Below are 18,445 nucleotides of genomic sequence, written 5' to 3'. Positions count from 1 at the left end.
ATTTGAGCAAATCTGTAGAAACACTTTCTACACTTTGCGGTATCTGACCCTTAAAATCTTTCTAATATGTGGGTTACTAGCAACTACCATACAGCAGATTCAAACAGGCCTGTTAAAATTAGCCTTAAAATCTCAGAAGGAGCAACAGAGAGATCAAAAGATAGTCTTTACCTTACGATTTTCCAAGTCTAGCCTTTCAGCACCAAACAACACAGCCAGCTGCTGTTCTTCCAGCCCATCCCTGGTGATAGTGAGATTAATGAGTGGTCTGAGCCTGTAGCTCTGGCTTGTAGTGAGAGTTAGCCAACTTAGTGTAAAAGATGAGACAGGAATTCCTGTTGAATTCACATTCTTTTTCTTCAATCTGGATATATCTAAGAAAGAATAAGAATGAGAATGTAAGAATAAGATTTTTTTTCCCACAAGAATGGGAAAAAAACATAAATATCTTAATTACAAAAAGATGAGTACTGTGTGATCATGGCAGCACAAGAAGTGGATACAAACCAAACTTTATGTGCCTGCACCTTAAGGAACAAAATGATGATGACTGAGCACACCAAAACTATATGAAGAATACATACAGCATTTCTTAATTGGAATTAGGAAGCTATTGGCATAGCTTCCTTTCCACATACATGTACAGAAGACACAGGTAGATTATTCACTGCCGTGCTGAAGAGTCTGTGGCTGAGGGGTAAACTTCTATCTTTATTGCTTACAACAAGCTTAGGAGAGTTTTCAAATAATCTTTTGTCAAATAGCTTACAACCGTTTCTTTACATAAAGGTTTATTTATTTATTTATTTGTTTATTCTGTACAGTGATGGCTGCTTTGAATGTTTTGTTCCAAGAAAGGAGTTCCAAATATTGATAATTGTTTGTTTATTTAAAAAGAAATCTGTATAGTATTTATGCAATGGAATGCAAGTAGATGGAAACTCATTTCATAAAGCTCAAGTTCACATTGTCTAATCAATTTTTTAAGTGATTGCAACACTACAGATACTTAATACTAAAACACAACTCATGAAAGTCACACCAGTACGTGAATAAAGCAATTCTCTGTACAAACAAATATTGCTTTCTTTTTAGGATATCACAGTGCACTGCCAGAGTCAGGGGCATATGAGCGGCTGAAGGAGCTGGGCTTGTTCAGCCTAGAGAAGAGGAGGCTCAGGGGTGACCTTATTGCTCTGTATAAGTACATTAAAGGAGGCTGTAGCGAGGTGGGGGTTGGCCTGTTCTCCCATGTGCCTGGTGACAGGACGAGGGGGAATGGGCTAAAGTTACGCCAGGGGAGTTTTAGGTTAGATGTTAGGAAGAATTTCTTTACTGAAAGGGTTGTGAGGCATTGGAACGGGCTGCCCAGGGAGGTGGTGGAGTCACCATCCCTGGAAGTCTTCAAAAGACGTTTAGATGTAGAGCTTAGGGATATGGTTTAGTGGGGACTGTTAGTTTTAGGTCAGAGGTTGGACTCGATGATCTTGGAGGTCTCTTCCAACCTAGAAAATTCTGTAATACTTCTGTAATATATTTCAACTGTCAGCATTCTTGCCTGCCTCTGACATCCCCTTAGCCAGAAGACACAAGCTAAATAAAATGGTGTGCTGAAAGCACTTTTGCATTTCACCAAGGACTAGGATGAAAAGGCAGTCACTTATGATACACTGCAAGTGAATTCCCAAGAATAACTTAATGTGTCTGGTCCTAGGAAACCCATGACTCTACAAGACAACATCGGATGTATGCATGTTGTATACTAATGCAATGCAAACTACAGGAGATGAGCATTCCTGTCTTGTGCTTGCATAATAGCCACATTCAGCTAGATACATTCAGCCAAACAGTTTTGTCCTTCAGGTAATTCAGCCTTCCTTAGATAGATGTGAATTCACCTTTCAGTTCTGCAACTTGGATTTCAATTCCAACATTGTGGTCCTTTCATACCTTTTAAAATTGGATATGGCTGTAGAGAATGAAACACTAGAGCTTGAAACAGAGCAATTTCATTGCACTTTTAACACACACACACACAAAGGCAAAAGACAGAAGCATAGATCTGACAAAAAGTGACTTTCAGTTTGCTTTGCCAGTGGAAAAACTTTACTAAGAGAGTCACGCTACATTCCAGAAGGTCTATGTAGTGATATAATAGGCTTTCAAGTTATGGATTCGAGTACTTACTTTATGGGTTCTCAGTTCACAAGACCAATAAATTACCAAGTTCTGTGATTATTATCTATGAAAGGCAAAAACTACATAATGACTCAGTTGGCTTTATTACTGCTGCTATTCTAGTTTTTCTGTTAATTACAGATCTGGGAAAAATAAATGTTTTGTTATTACTCTCACACGGTTCAAGGAGTATAAGCAACAACTATTCAAATAACTGCTTCATTTTTTTAAATTAAATGCATCCATTTAAAGGTTGATTCTGGTTTCTGAAGAAATGCAGCAGGTATAGGCACTATAAGGACTATGAAAGCCCTTGATAGAAGACATAGCAAATAATTTACTCCAAAGAAATAACCCAAAGTAGATTTAGTCTTTAGGAAATTTTTCTTCTTAATCTCCTATTTCACCAGCAGAGGTTGCTAGGATGGACTAAATTAATGTACAATTCTAGTTAGGAATAAACAAAGTATCTCTCGTATTAACTCTGTCTCTCTATTATTTAGGAACATGCAAAGTAAATTAAAGAGAAATTCTTATCTGCTAGTGTTTTGCTGTTGAAATAGTCATAGATCTTGAAAAAATAGATTAAGAGATTTGAAAGGGGTTCCCAAGGCACTTAAAATCCTGCGTAAAGTTTAAGGAATAACTGATTTTTAGCAAAAACAAATACTAAGAATGAATATATTGCAGAAGCTTATACACACACCAAACTCTCATCTGTGAGAAGTCTATGAATGAGTCTGCCAAAATTGGAGTTACCAGCACAAAGAACTGCTTTTCCCTTGTCACATACTGGCTAAGGAAACAAGCCTAGGACTTTCAAAGAGAGCATCTGATGAAGACGAAAAAATCCTCAGCATACAAACATGATCTCTTATCATGAAATGGCTTGAGTTTATGCAAACACTTTTCATAGCAAATATTTTCATGCAACTCAAAATTAAAAAGAGTACCTTTCAGGGTGGATGTTCTCCAAAACATGCTGTGACTCTAAATGGCAAAAACTAGGATAGCTTCCTATAAATAAATGTTTTGTATCAGCTCAGCAAGAATGAAAAGAAGTGATAAATTCTTGGACAGAAAAGGAAAGGGAAACAATATTTTTCTGTTTGAAGAAAGAGGGATAAACACATTTTCCAAAGGAGCCTTCTTTCACTTCCTGCTGCTTAAAATTAAAAGCTTCTGGAAAAGACTTTCAAACTCCAACAAGTAACGTAGAGAAAGCAGTTGAACAAATCAGGTGAAAACAAGTGCAGAATGGAGCTGTTACTAGGCAATCTCAGTAGGCAAACTGTGTAAGTTGGTCAAACTAGTTCAGTTGGAAAATGCTGCCTTAAAGTTGCACAGCTGGTGAGACGTTCAAAGCAAGGAAAGTTATCCCTGTGGAGAAACCAAAGGAATTGTCTTGCTGTGTGTGTGCATGAATAACAGTCATGCCTCTTAAGAATGGAAACTTGTTCATACAAGCTACATTTGCACATAAATCAAATTTCAATGCATCTTAAATAATCCTAAATAACCTAATCTTTCAACTGAAGAAATGTGACCACCACTTTGTGAAGGTGCAGAGGAGATGAGTGGGTATAACAGTTCATATGGTGCATACAGGGTCTTATGAACAATGAATTTATTCATCTACCATCTCCCATATGAGTCAAAATGATATTGATCTGTACAGTTAAATGCCTACATCCAGTTAGCTCCAAAACAGTGGTTCTGGAGAGATGGTATAGGAATTACAGAGATAAAACTCTAGTATTAAAGTCTGTCCAGACCAGACCTATTCAGTGGTGTCACTTCTCTTCCAGAACTAGCAGGTTAGTGCCAAAAAATCTGTACAGAATTGGCACCTGTTTACTTCCATGCCTTGATTATCTGCTTCACTAGATCTCAGTATGTGCATTTTGAATCACTTTTGCATACCTTGCTATTAAGTAAGACCTAATTCCCCCCCCCCCATGCCTTTCATGGTTACATACACACATGCACTACAACAGATAGTTTTTGAAATTATTTTATTCACTTATGTCTTTTCTCCATTCTCTCAGAAAATATACTAAATTATTTTAATAATAATTTTAGCAATTTTTAGCCATTGTCAACATCAGATCACAGTCTAATGTATATTAAGACCCATTGAGTAGGTTTGCAGGTCCAGAAACCTGAACTAAACTAAACTAAACCAAAACTAAAATACTCAAGCTCCAACACCTAAAGCTTGTTAGGCTTCTAACTATTATCTATTCTAACTTCTAACTACTTCTAACTAAGGCACTGTAAGTCTGATTTGCAGAGATAGCAAGTACCTGTAGTTCACACTATAATCACCCAAGTTTTGAGAAAAATGTAAATTCATACATATATCTGAAGTTCTCTGAAGCTCAAAATTCCTTTTGCAGGTTTCATTCGAAAACAATACCAGAAGCTGATGTTACAGAATATCAAGGAGTCTGATGCAAGAACAATCTTGGTAAACAATGTGGGGAGGAATATAATTTTATGAAGTTGCTTCACAGATCAGCAAGTTCTCTAATATGCAGGCTAGTAAATTTGCTTTGGAAGGAGTACAAGTTGATAAATCTCCCTAGCTATGCTTTCTGTCGATTGATATGATAAGATATATTTTACTTAAAATTAGGATTGTCTGAAGCTCAGTGGATTTAATTATTTGTAATTATCCAGTTGTTGTCAGTATGTGGCCATTTTATGACAGTGGTATCTACTGTGTGGGTCAGGTTCAACTGTATATCTTTTCAAACACAGAATTAATGTACTATTGATGAAACCATTACTAGAACCAAATTAAAGTCTGGGCTGATGTATTGGTCCACGGGGTGCTGTCAGACATGAAAGGAGTAATTAGTATTCATTACTTCATACTCTGCAACATTCCAATTATTAATGAACTTCAACTGCTGGACTGCACCATATCTATCACAAATACCTTTCTAGTCTTTCTTTATTAGGAAGAAAAAAAAATCCAAAGTGCCTGACACAACTACTAAGATAAACAAATAACAGAAATTAATCCAGAATGAGGAAAACTCTGTTTATTTGGTAATAAAGGGGTGTATATATTACTATTGCCCCACAGAGGAGACCTGCTACATCTTCAGTGAGCAATGGAACATTAGGTCACGTAATGTTGCTAAAATATTCACATGGAGAACTTATATTTGTATCACAATAGCTTCATGCTTGTGTGAGTGTGTACTGGTCTGCTGTGCTACATGGAAACCTCTGCTGAGTAAATGCAGATTTCTATAGCTGGGCCCCCCATCCTCTTCAGTCCAACTTTTTTTTTTTCTGCTGTTTTACAGCCCTGTCTTGTTCCTTAAGCCTTGTTATACCTTGCAATCTAATTCTCATTTCTCTTTTAGACCAGTATAATTCTAATTTTCAGTAGAATGTCTTCACTGCAGATTCTGAAAATGAACCTATATGGTTTTACATTGAAGTGCTTCAAATACTATTACCATTACATAGAAAGACAACAATAAAGAATCATTTCAAGAGGACATACTGCAGGGTAAAAGTGTATTCTCCAGGAGCTTCAAGTATTCACAGAGATGTAAGCTGTTATTTAAATTTACTGTGTGAACATCAAAGCCTGAAATTCTGGAGGGAGAAGGAAGGAGAAAAGCTTGAGTAATATGTCCAAAACTAGAAACCAGTTTTATTTAATATATCTTCTATATTTTCTCTTTGAAAAATCACATTCCCTGCAAGTAGTCTAAATGCTCTTAGAGTAACATTTCAAAATGATCCAGGAGTGCTTCAGGAGTACCTCTGATTTCTTATTAGAATAAGCATCATATTCTCAAACTTGAAAGATCTATTTCATGGATGTGTTATTTGAAAATACGATTAGAGCAGAAGAATACTTTAAGTCTTAAAAATAAATCCACATTTGAGTGGAGAAAACAACATAGCATTTCAGATCACCAGATGAGGTATTTAATTAGGTTTATCAGGTTTACTATCATGCTACCAAAAATCAATATTATTCTTTAGGTTGACAGCTGCATTGGAGACTCAACACTTTCAAAGCTTTCATGAAAAGCGATGGAAGAGAGTACAGACTCATCACAGTCTACAACTTCCTCATAAGGGGGTGTCGAGAGGCAGGAGACCTTTTCTCCATTAACACCAGTGACAGGACCTGCGGGAACGGGGTTAAGCTGAGGCAGGGGAAATTTAGGCTTGACATAAGGAGGGGGTTCTTCACAGAGAGGGTGGTTGCACACTGGAACAGGCTCCCCAGGGAAGTGGTCACTGCACCGAGCCTGACTGAATTTAAGAAGAGATTGGACTGTGCACTTAGTCACATGGTCTGAACTTTTGGGTAGACCTGTGCGGTGTCAAGAGTCGGACTTGATGATCCTTAAGGGTCCCTTCCAACTCAGGATATTCTATGATTCTATGACTAAAATTCTATTGCACCAAGTGCTTGAGTACAAACTCAATTACTTCTCCTATTATCATCCCTGAAAATGTATCTAGAGGTACCTTAATTAGATCACAGGAAATATTTTTGATGACGTTTTCCAAAAATTTTGACAACAGATGGGATTCACAACCAACCCCTGAAAAGGACAGAATACGATGTCTGACTGCTTATCTGGTACCATCTATACTCCTGCCACAGCAATTTCAGAGAGGGAAGATGCAATAAACTCAGTTGTGTGTTACCTGGTTTGAACACGTATCTTCCACTTGAACACCCACCTCCAGACCTCTGGGCTGGAGCTCACAGAGCTGTGTTGCTGCCAGCAGGAGAGAGAGTATGGGACAGGCTCTGTCCTCAGACACTGCATGAGAAATGGGGCATGTGACTTTTGTTGACAACAGACTAGGTTTCTAGGTAAAGCTGAAGAGACATTAACACCACCATTATGTCTGCCTCAAAGGATTTGAGGACACTGACAACTGGATTGGTTTCACACTCAGGGCATTGGCAATCATACCAACCAAAAACTGTTTGCTCATCTCTGCCCGATGTTGTAGCTCATCAGTTTTGCCTCATCAGCCTTTTATTTATTTATTTATTTTTAAACCAGTTCCTTGATTTATTTCATGGGTTGGCCCAACAAAAATTTATGGCAACACACTGCAAAGTGGAGGTATGGCTTCCTTAAGCTGATATTCCAGCTTGAAAATCCTACATATTATTAAATCCAAATCTAGCCTGTCATTTCCAATACTTTCCCATTTTCTATAGATGCTTAAAATGGAAGTCACGAAATGTTTATTATATTTTGGCTCAGAAAAAAAGAAGATACCTTTATACTCAAAAAAAAAAAAAAAAAAAAAGTTAACATTTTCAATTTGGTTTGAGAAAACTCTCATACATGTCTATATTGTATTTCTAGTCCAATTTGAGAATTGAGAAAATAATTTTGTTATCTAATCAGATGCAGATACTAACATTTTAATATTTACTCATCAACAGTTTTAAAGGATAGCATTTTTAAAAGGAATAAATAACTTCATGAAGTGTTATGGAACAGTAAGCAAAAAATAGAAAATCAAAGCATTGTAGATCCAGTCATCATGAAAAATTCTGATTACTCAAGCTATACTTACCTTCCCTTTTGTATGCCTTCCAATCAGGAGATCAGGCAATAATCACCGTGGTTTTGATGAGTATAATCTCTCCACGAGACAAAGGTCTTCAGAAAACTTACCATGAAAAAAAAAAAGTAAATATTAGAAATATTAGATAAGTGATGCTTATAGAAAGACATCTATAATAGAATTGAAGAAGCTTTTCTGAAAGAGCTTGGTTAAACCATACAAAACTGTTTGCAAAGACTTTCTCAGTTGTTAAGAGTTCTATATCAGTTCAATACATTTATGTCATTTCAAATGGAAAATGTACTGTTTCAAATAGAAAATGATATTATGGATAAATAAGCTGCAGTGTTGTAATATCTCAAGTCTTCAAGTAAACACATTTCAAGATGCATCGATCCCTTACAAAACTTAGAGGAACTTCAGGGTAGTGAATGTAAAAGACAATCCTTCAGCATGCACATACCCTTTCTGTCCTACATGTATGACTTTAAGGTCAGCTCTGTATTTAGTCTTTATCTATTTAATTCCCTCTTGCTGGTGATCTATCATAAAAAAACAGCACTTGCAGTGTGTTTTAATTGTGGCATTTTCTGCTGACATCCGATCAGCAGGCAGTCCCTCGTTACTTCATCCTGTAGTCGTAGCATCATCCGTCAATGTGGCAATTGGGTCCAGGCCTCCATCACAGGAACAGGAACCTTTGAAGCAGGAGTGAAATATAATAAACCAGTCAGGTTACCAAGCAGCAAGGCATGACTCAGTGTAACACACAAGATACAGCTAGGCTGATATAAATTAAGATTTTCTAGGGAGGAAAGTAAGGAGTACCTCTGTAGACTATCAGATGCAAAATAACATAGTAGGAAATGTGATGAGAATCAGTTTGTTTCATCTATCTTGGGTTTTAAAAAAAATGTCTTTTAATTTAAGACATTTAATTCATAAAATATATTTGATAAAGTAAAACTATACATTATAAATTTCAGCGTATCTAGATTCTGATATTGCAAATTCCATGCTCAAGTATACTCTTGAGCAGATATTTCTGGTATATAAATGTGTATTTAATAGCACAAAAATTACCAAGAAGATTCCCCTGGGATCTTATTAATACAGCTCAGCTATGTGTTAACGAGGTCACCTTCAAAACTTAGAGGAGAGGGTAGAGTAGCACCTGTGTAGCACCAGCAGCAGCACTCATGTGAGTGGCTGCTCACAGAGAACGAAGCTGTGAGCTCCATGCACACTAAAGCAGCCATCAGACAGCCCCCCCTTGCTGGATACCAACATAACACTGTTTTTTACTAGTAGCCCCTAATTTTTCCATACTGAGATAAAGGACAAACTCTCACCAATTCCTTCACCACATTATCCCAGGCTTTCCTATTTGTCATTTCTGGATTGTATTGTAAAAGCATAAATTAAAGGAAAGAATAGCGTCATCCATATTTGTCTATCTTCAACACCATTCAGAGGTGTTTTAAATACTCCTGTAAAAAATTTTCTTCTCATTAGACGTGTATAGTCCTTGTATAGTCCTATAGTACTGGCTTGTAGATTTGAGATTATCTTAAAAGTGCACCCTAAAATCAAAAAGCATGCAAATGTGATGGTCATTTAATAAATAGAATTATTTCTTCTCTTTAATTTGAGCCAGATTTGCACATTAGCATTAATAATAATAGAACAATATATCCAGTGAAGTTTCTGTGGCACAAATGTCATAGTTAGCATACTAGGAAAACAATTGTCTAAACCCTGATTCTAATCATAGAGTCCAAAATAAACTTAACATTTGATGAACTTGCTGAAAATCCAAGCACAAAAGCACTAGACAGACAGACATCCCTGCAAATATTTAACATATTAATTTCCTGCATATAATAATTTGTTTGTATATACCAAAAGATTGACAATGTCCTTTCTTTTATTCCTGCACTGTAAGGCAAACACTACGTTCAGCTCCATGAGCTGAAATACTTTGTGGAAAAACCTAACATTGGAGTGTTATTAGAATTTCTAATACACATTTTGACACAATGCAAGAAATGTATTTTAGTATACTGATACATCTACTGTCCTTACATCTGTACAAAATGGATACTTTGTGGCACAGAACTAGTTGGTGTTCTTTCTAAAAATTACTATTAATGATCATCTATTTTTAACATCACTACCTACATGCTTTTCTCTCTTCCTTTACCACTCTTCTTCCTTTACCACTCTTCTCCACCTGCAGGAAAACAATCAAATCTGAAAGGAACTATTTTATTTCAATACTGTTCAGTGAAAGAATCTTAAAAAATACAATTTTTGAATATGAATTATTATTTTTTTTATAAAGGTGTTCCACCCATGTGAGTTTACTCTTCATGCTACTCATACCACATTGTGCTACAGCCATACTGTATGACCAATTTTAAGAGAGATGAAGCAGCAGCACCTGGTGAAATAAGGTACAAGGCATATATTTAGGAGGCCAAGGAGGGAGAAAGATGTGCAGAGGCAACTCTAAGAGTTAGAGCTGCTCTACATTACTCAGCTCTGCAAATTTGTTGAATACTATTATGGTTTTCTCCATGTATGGAGAAAGGAGCGTTATGAACTGCATGCACTGTTTGGAACTGAAAAGCTAAACAGAACAGGTCTCTCTACGTTGCTAGCAGTATTCACAGCATTTGCTATCACACAGGTGTCACAAAGAGCAGAATTTCACACGGAGAATTGGAAAGGGAAGGAACTTACTTTTTCTCCCCCTTCCCCCCCCTACATTATCTTCAAAATAATGAGGAATGTACATATGAACTAGAAAACAGACAGACTGCAATAGGTATTTTATAGACACTTTTAAATACGATCAATAATCAATAAAAATACTTCAAATTTGTGAAAGACGGTGACTTTAGGAAACCAGATCCTTCACTTTAGACTCACATTTTGTACTATATATATATATATATATATATATATATATATATATATATATATATATTACCATTTGTGACTTTAGAAAGGGAATTCAGAAATGTTGCATCAGTTCCTGGAGAGATGACTTTGTGAAGGGTCCAAAGTAAGACACAAATGCTGCTGCTAACATGACACCACCACATAAAGTTTTCTTTTGTGCTTTGAGGTTTTCAACAAATTGGCTCCAATGCACATTTTCAAACTGCAAAGCCAAATTAGAAAATGACAGCTTCTGAACAACTTAGAAGTGACAGAACGTTTAATCTCCATGTTAAATAAACAAAAGCACAACAGGAAATGTACTTTGCCAGTGAGGGATAAACTTCCTAAGGCCATAAGGCTGAAAACAATCCATGCTTTCTGGTGGCAATTTGAACCCTTTCAATCTGAAAAATTAGGATGGAGCTCTTCATCAAAAGCATTTTATGTCATTCCCCCCCTCCCCCCCACGCTAATTGGTGCTTTTGGTTAGGGCAGGTACAGTAAGGCAGACATACTGCAATATTGGCAGCATCTGGCAGGCTGCTGGCAGCTACAGCATGGCAGTGGGGTTTTGTGCAATGTGCAGTCATTTCCAGCCAGATTCAGAAGTCAGCATAAGGAAAGAAGACTACTAGGAAAAAAAATATAATGATAATTAAAAAAAAAAAAAATAAAGCTGTTTCAACATCAACAAAGTTGTGGCTTATACTTTCATTTATTTATTTATTTTTCCCAAGAATGGGGCAGGGAAAAAGAGTTCCTGTCTTTTTTCCTCTTATTGGTCTGGCTTGTTTTACCTATGAGTTCCAGAAATTTAACTGAGCTGTAATGATCTGGAATTCACAAAGTTTACCTTATTTCTGATACTTGCACCTATACCAATTATACTTGTGAAAGAAAAAATGAACGAGTGCCAAATACTTAAAAGAAATACATAGGAGGAACAGTCAGCTTTAAGCATAAATGAGAGACTGACCCTTTTATTTTCTGGGACGTTTATTTTTCAGAGTGATGACTAAGCAAAACTTATTTTTCCTGTCCTTTATATGATCTAATCAAAATCAGTGAAAACCATGGAATAGAAAGCATCCCCCATAGTTTCCTTCATTTACAAAACATATATAAACTTGATATTTATTCCACCTATGTTTTCCAGAAAATCAGAAGTATTTACTAAAATGGTTAACCAGAAGATTAAAGCTCTTCAAGTATAAAGTGGGAATATAAAATATCCACTAAGGAACTGGAATTTTCTTTAAAATTCAGTGCTTAAGAGTTAGCATTTAAACTTTTCACAGTGAAAATGCAGGAACTCAGTATGTGAAGTCTTGCTAAACCAGTAATGTACAAAGGAGATACCCAACAAATGACAAGTAAAGGGCCATTGAAAGCTCTAACAACAATCTTTGTAAGGTAGCAGTTCTGTTTTAAAGTATTTTAGTCATCCATTTTTCCTACAGAAGTCATTGGATTCTTCTTTAAATCATTAAATGAAGGCAACAAGACAATAAATCCATTAATTTACAAGAAGGCTTTTGATTTATCCATTCTCTCTCCTTGTTGTCACTGACTGGTAAGTCATAAACAATAAAGAGCACCCACCTCATTCTCCAAAATAGCTTTGAAATTTGAAGATTTACTAAACATAGAATGATTGTCTATTTAAATCTTCAGTAATTTTACCATACCGCCCAAGCACCATAAATCACTAGTGACATTGGCTAACAAGGGTTTAAGAGTTGGAACATGCAGTGTAATAAATTTCCAGACAGTTAAAAATCACTGTAATTTTATTCTAATGCATTATAGATTGCCTGTAATGTCATCCTGGCCGGGGTGACCCATTTCTAATTTTGAACAGCTGTTCAGCTCGGGAGTTAGTTAATGATTAAATATAAATTGCCTGATTTATTAGTCTGAATGGTTGAGCTTCCAGGTCAATGCTATATAGACAAAATCATCAGTCTTGATGCTTTTCAGAAGTTAACTGTCTCCTGTTCTAGTCAAAAAGAATTTATTCTCAGCAGAAAAGATGTGACATTCTCAATTAATCCTTTTAAATATTTTCCCCCTTAACTTACACAATAAGATTGCTAATAAAACCTCATCTTGGAGAAAAACTTGTAACCACGCATAAACCTTCAAAACCCAAGACTCAGAGACTACCTATAAACAAGAGCCGTTGGCTTCTACAGTGTGTCCAAAGGCTTTGAGGGTCTGTAGGGTCAGGCCATCAGTGACAGATTAAGGCATCTTGAGACAAACAGCAATTCTCATAAGCAAAAAACAACACATCACTGACTTCACTGTTTTTTACTACCAAAACAAGGATTATTCACATTTTAAATTTATAACTATACTCATTTTAAAATCAGGCATAAAAAATGGATGTATTATTATTATTAGTAGTAGTAGTTCTATATTCTTACAATGTTTTTCTTCCAAACTGATTTAATCTTCTTAATTGCCAAATTCTGCTGAGAGATTTGCAGAAAGAAAAATATAGTTTCTAAGATCACAGAAAGAGAAGTCACAGGAGTCTTATGAAATCCAAGTTAAAACATTTATGAAAAAAAATATTCAGACTGCTGTGGAAACTCATGTAGTAGTGTAATTATTCTTTGTATTTGTAATTTAATGGTACTTATATTTATTCATCAAAAAAGAATTGTTAAAATTCTAGATGATGAACCAAGACAGTACGATTTCTGTAAAGACTTTGGAGAGGATGCATAGCAATGCTGTGGCTGACTTCAGTGACCATTAAATAGGCACATGCTAGCTTTAATGATGTTTGTCTACAAATAAAGGTAATAACCACATTGAAATATGTATAATTTTAACACAAATGCATTTCATTCTTATTTAAAAATGAATGGTTTCTGCAAAAGGAAAAAAACAAAAGCAAACAGAAAATATCTGATTGGTGCCTTGCACTTATTTACAATCTAAAGTGCAGTGGGGGCAGACACAGGGCAACTCCATCCTGACCTATAGGATTATTCAGTCTTTCTGCTCATTAACTAGAGGCTGCCCAGGCTGTCACAGTGTGTTCTCAATTGTGTATAAATGTGGTGACTTAGTTATTGAGATTTCTCCTTAGCAATTTTGCCAATATCAGACACCTACCTGTGGTTTTTGCTTTTTGTTTTTCATAGGAAATGCAGAGTAATATTTCTCAGGTGTGGTGCAGCACATTTTACTCTTCAGAATTTGATTTTTATTTATTTATTTATTTTTATGTTTCTTTCCATTTAAATTATTTCTAATGAGAAATTAGAAATCATCTTGTCGCCTGTCACCCCAGATTTTTATCCACACACACTATCCTCAAAATTCAACATAATGTTTAACAAAACACTTCAGATATTTCAAAACTCATACTATCTAGAACATTCAGGCAATCTTCTTACCTCGAGGCCCTTGATGAACACTTCAGCCAGCTCAATAGTTTTGGTTTGTTGGCTGACATCATCTTGACATCAGACTTTCTATGCAACTGCTTTCTCAAATAATGAAGCCGTGAGTTTACACAGATTGCCACCCAGGATCTATTTTGAAAAAGGATGGATAAAGTGTTAAAGCTTAAGGTTGCTTTTTGTTTTCGTGGCTCTCCAGCTCAGAGCAGAGAGTGGTTACTCTCTATACTGATCCTACTAGGATTGTGCCCTTACTTGCACAATTCTTTTCAGACACAGAATATTTCACCATATTCATGTGTCCACACATAAAAATAATGGAAGTTAAATACAAATTATACAATCTTTCTGCAAAAGGGCTAACCTGGCAAAATGTTTTTTTTTTTTTTTTTTAGCTTTAACTCTAATAAGCATACTACTTCACCTTCTCTTTTATTTTTGCATGCATGTCATACTTGTTATATGCGAATGTAAAATCATAATTTTCACAAATATTTTTGTAGGTAATTGCAGTCTCTAAAGATGGAAATCTGATTTCATTTCACTCAAAATGCTTACAAACTAATTGATCATGAAAAAATAAATCTTTTTTTTTTCTTTTCTATTTCCTAACCTGTTTTTCTTTCCATTTAGTGTAAATGTATGCCAATTATTCAATGGGATGGACAAACGTATATGTTTGCATGTTTAAGTTTTAATATACAATAAAGGATGTGTAGACATCACCATCATCCTTAGAGTTATTTTCAGTCATCTTTAAAACATTCTAAATATTTAAAAAAAACATACTGTATTAGTATTAGTACTAGTTTGTATATATTTGACATTAAAAAATATTCTGTGATGATATTTATTACAATATTGCCCAAGTTTGATAAGAATTTAATTTGTCATTTAAAGATATATTCTGGAAGCCATGCAAAGTGAAAGGTGGTTAGTTTACTGTGCTGTCTAGGCTGAAGATGTATTATTGATTACTAACAGCTGCACCAATTATCATTACTGAAAATTGCTGCCCACAAAAACTTCCATATGAAAAATATGTATAACTCTCCTCTCTCTCCCTGCTAGAAGAAAGAAGCTGAGTTATGAGTCAGGGAGCACACCACATCCATGAATGCAGGAACAGAGATCACTAACAACTGATACTCTGCCTTCAAAGTCTATTCTTTAGAAAATCGGAGAGAGAAAGGTGGGAAAGAGACAGGCAAATAAATGACCAAAAAGAAAAGGGTGAGGAATGAACTGAAGGATAGGGGGCAACTGAACATATGGATTGATGTCTGGATACTGATAAGAAAAACTTTAATGCCACTTCAATGTGATGAATTGAAAGAGACAAGATAGAAGAGTAACTGGTTCATCACTCTTACTGAATTTGTTTAGCTTCAGAATGGAGAGGACTACTGGAAGGCTAGCATCAATAAATGACAAACAAAATCTCTCTCTTTGCCATACTGCTTGACCTGATGCAGGTCAAGATGCAAATGGATTTACACTGGTGGAGTACCTTCATCCTGTGAGCTCTGCATACTGGCCTTCTACAAGCTTAAAAGAAATTCGGCTCCTCAGAGGATGGCTGATAGGGCAGCACAGCATGTCTGCTTCTGAAGAAGAAGGAGTGTTGAGAGGAAAACTTCCAGCAGATCAGATCCAGCCAGCAGGCAGCTCAGATAGAGAGAAATACATAAGAATGTCTGTACTGCACTTGTGACCTTCCTTCAACATTAGAAGTCTCATTGTTTTTTACAGACTATGGACGCATACAACTGAAGTAAGGAACAGGAGCTTTCTACAGGCTAATGGTGTACATAGGGTTATCAGCAGCTAAGGTAAACAAAATCTAGGCACTGAGAAATGCCTGCATTATACATTGTTTTCCAGAATATATAAGTTCACCTTCTCTGTATGCTCATTTCACAGACTCCCTTATATAGTGAGTTAAAATGCCTGATATGAGCCACTTGGAACTGTTTGCATGGGACAGAGGTGCATATTACAAAACAAGGAATCAAAATATTAAATGGAGAAGATCAAGAAGTTACCACTGTTGGAAAAACAGAGCTGATGAATGTTTGCTAGATGTAAGGTTTTCTGAGAAAGAGGAAGACATCGGTGAATGTTTATACACCACACTAACTCTAAAAATGGAAACCAGCAGAAAGTTGAAATTTCATTCTGAACTCGTGTCTTTTCATCTGATAATCATGCTTAATAATGCTGCTGTACAAAACAGACCTCACCCTGGGAAATTTTATTGAACATCATGTCCTTTAGCTTTGGGATTAATATAAGTTTCCAGCTGAGGAACTCAAGCTGATTTTAAATGTAAGGCTATTTCACTACAGATTCTCACATAGGATATTTAGTAGGGATGAAAAACTTCAGACTAAATTATTCCTTGCTGACCATGTTTTCTGCATATTTAGATGGAGAAAAAAAAATAAATCCTGAAAGCTACATGCTAGGCTCTATGAAATGCCATCTGTAACTATGGTTAAAACCAAACCAAGATTATTGTTGGATTTCGTGGAATTAATGTGAATTCTGTTAAAAAGCAGAACTGCAAAGGCAGGAAAGGACCCTGCTCTGTACCTGCCAATCTGCATGGTTCAATCTACCTACTGAACTTTATTAATGTTTCAGCCTGTCATTATCCTCAATCCACTAGTTAGAAAAATGGGCACTAAAGACTGGATGTAAGTGGAAATGCATCTGTCAGACATACAATTTTATTTTTTTTAATAGTTGAAACTTCTTGGATTAACATTTTGTAAAGTGGGTGACGCAGCCCCAGCTTCTTAGAATTCCAGATGCTTAAACTTCTTGTTAAGATTTCTATTTTTTTTTTTAAAGCTTTGTTGCATGCTAATTTACAACTTTGTTTTAATGTTTTCATCTATTTGTCAGTCCTGGGGAAAACAACAACAACAAAAAAAACGACAAACAAAAAGACAAAACAAAACAGAAGGCTTTTATACACGTCTTCAGGATATGTATTATGCTTTTACAGCCCTTTGCTCATTTCCAGTCTGGCACACAGATATCAGATAGCACATAAGGCATAATTTAAACATGTAATTAAAACTAAGTTACTCCAATCACTTTCAAGTCTTTTCTTTAAATGACATTTTAAATTCTCTCAACGAACAAGAAATTACACTCTTTCCTTTCTATGAGTACAATAGATATATAAATCATCATTAGTCCAAGTACGCATAAGATTATGCATGATATGCCCTATTTGGATACAGAATATGTATAGGTAAGTAGTTTGTGGAAATAAGCAACTTCAATCACTACTTCAATCAGTACAGAAAGCGACATGACAAACAAGTTGAGAACCCTATTGCCAGCTGGAGTGTTTGCAATACATTTTAATGATCATTTTGCATTGGTCTGTGCAAAGAATTGTGCTGTAATTGAAGCTTTTGAAGTAAAATATTTGGAGATTACATAGCAAAATATTACAAAATGAAGGACGTACATTTTTCTTGAGAGTTGAGATACAACATGTGGCCTGTGAGAAGCACAGACTTTTCTGGATAGGAATAATATGCCTTCAAACCAAGATTGTACCAATATCCTCAGTAGTTAAACGGTAGATTAAAATCTGAATTATGGAAGTGTATATATATATATATATATATACACACATATATACACGTGTATATATATATATCTTTTAAGTTCCTTCACATATAAAAATTGAATCCCATTTTGCTATCTTCAGATTTCTGGACTCAGTCACAAGGCAACTGTCTGAGTAAAATGTGTGCAGCGTTTTTTTTTACTATACCAAAACAACATTCTCTTACCTTTCTCTCTTGTTACAAATACATTTTAGCACACATTATTTACAAACTGCATAGACAAATATTTCTTTTTTATTCTTTTACTGAAACTCATCTTTTTTACAAAATATTATTAGATGAGTTAGATTAGGTTAGGTTAGATTAGATTAGGTTAGTGAACTAAAGTTCCAGCTCAAACCAAGCCTTCAAACTTGCATCTGGTTGCACTTGACTTACATGATTTTAACCTCACTGATTAATGAGGTTAAAAATGTCCAAGAATAATGAATAAACAATAATCAAGATGAACAAACAGCTCATTTTTTTTCCTTCCAATATATACTATTTTACATTTATCAACAGTGAATTTCAACAGCTTGGGCAGATAGATAATGGTAGGACAAGGGGGAATGCTTTTAAATGAAAAGAGGAGAGATTTAGATTAGATGTTAGGAGGAAATTCTTCACTCAGAGGGTGGTGAGGTACTGGAACAGGTTGCCCAGAGAAGCTGTGGATGCCCCATCCCT

The 18,445-nt window shown here is 35.5% G+C and overlaps 1 long non-coding RNA gene and 1 pseudogene across 1 annotated transcript; both read right to left on the bottom strand.

Annotated features, from left to right (window-relative positions):
* Window positions 1–4,081, bottom strand: part of LOC137850671 (dynein axonemal heavy chain 11-like) — a 29,042-nt pseudogene extending 24,961 nt beyond the window's left edge.
* Window positions 4,082–6,847: 2,766 nt separating this feature from the next.
* Window positions 6,848–14,400, bottom strand: LOC137852429 (uncharacterized). Its single transcript, XR_011093823.1, has 4 exons — window positions 14,118–14,400; window positions 8,219–8,453; window positions 7,765–7,860; window positions 6,848–6,989 (listed from the first exon to the last, which is right to left on the bottom strand). It is a non-coding gene; the product is annotated as an uncharacterized lncRNA (long non-coding RNA).
* Window positions 14,401–18,445: the final 4,045 nt, after the last annotated feature.

This window comes from Anas acuta, chromosome 2 (assembly GCF_963932015.1).
Source record: "Anas acuta chromosome 2, bAnaAcu1.1, whole genome shotgun sequence".
Lineage (NCBI taxonomy): Eukaryota > Metazoa > Chordata > Aves > Anseriformes > Anatidae > Anas > Anas acuta.
This window is presented reverse-complemented; position numbering and strand designations above follow the sequence as displayed.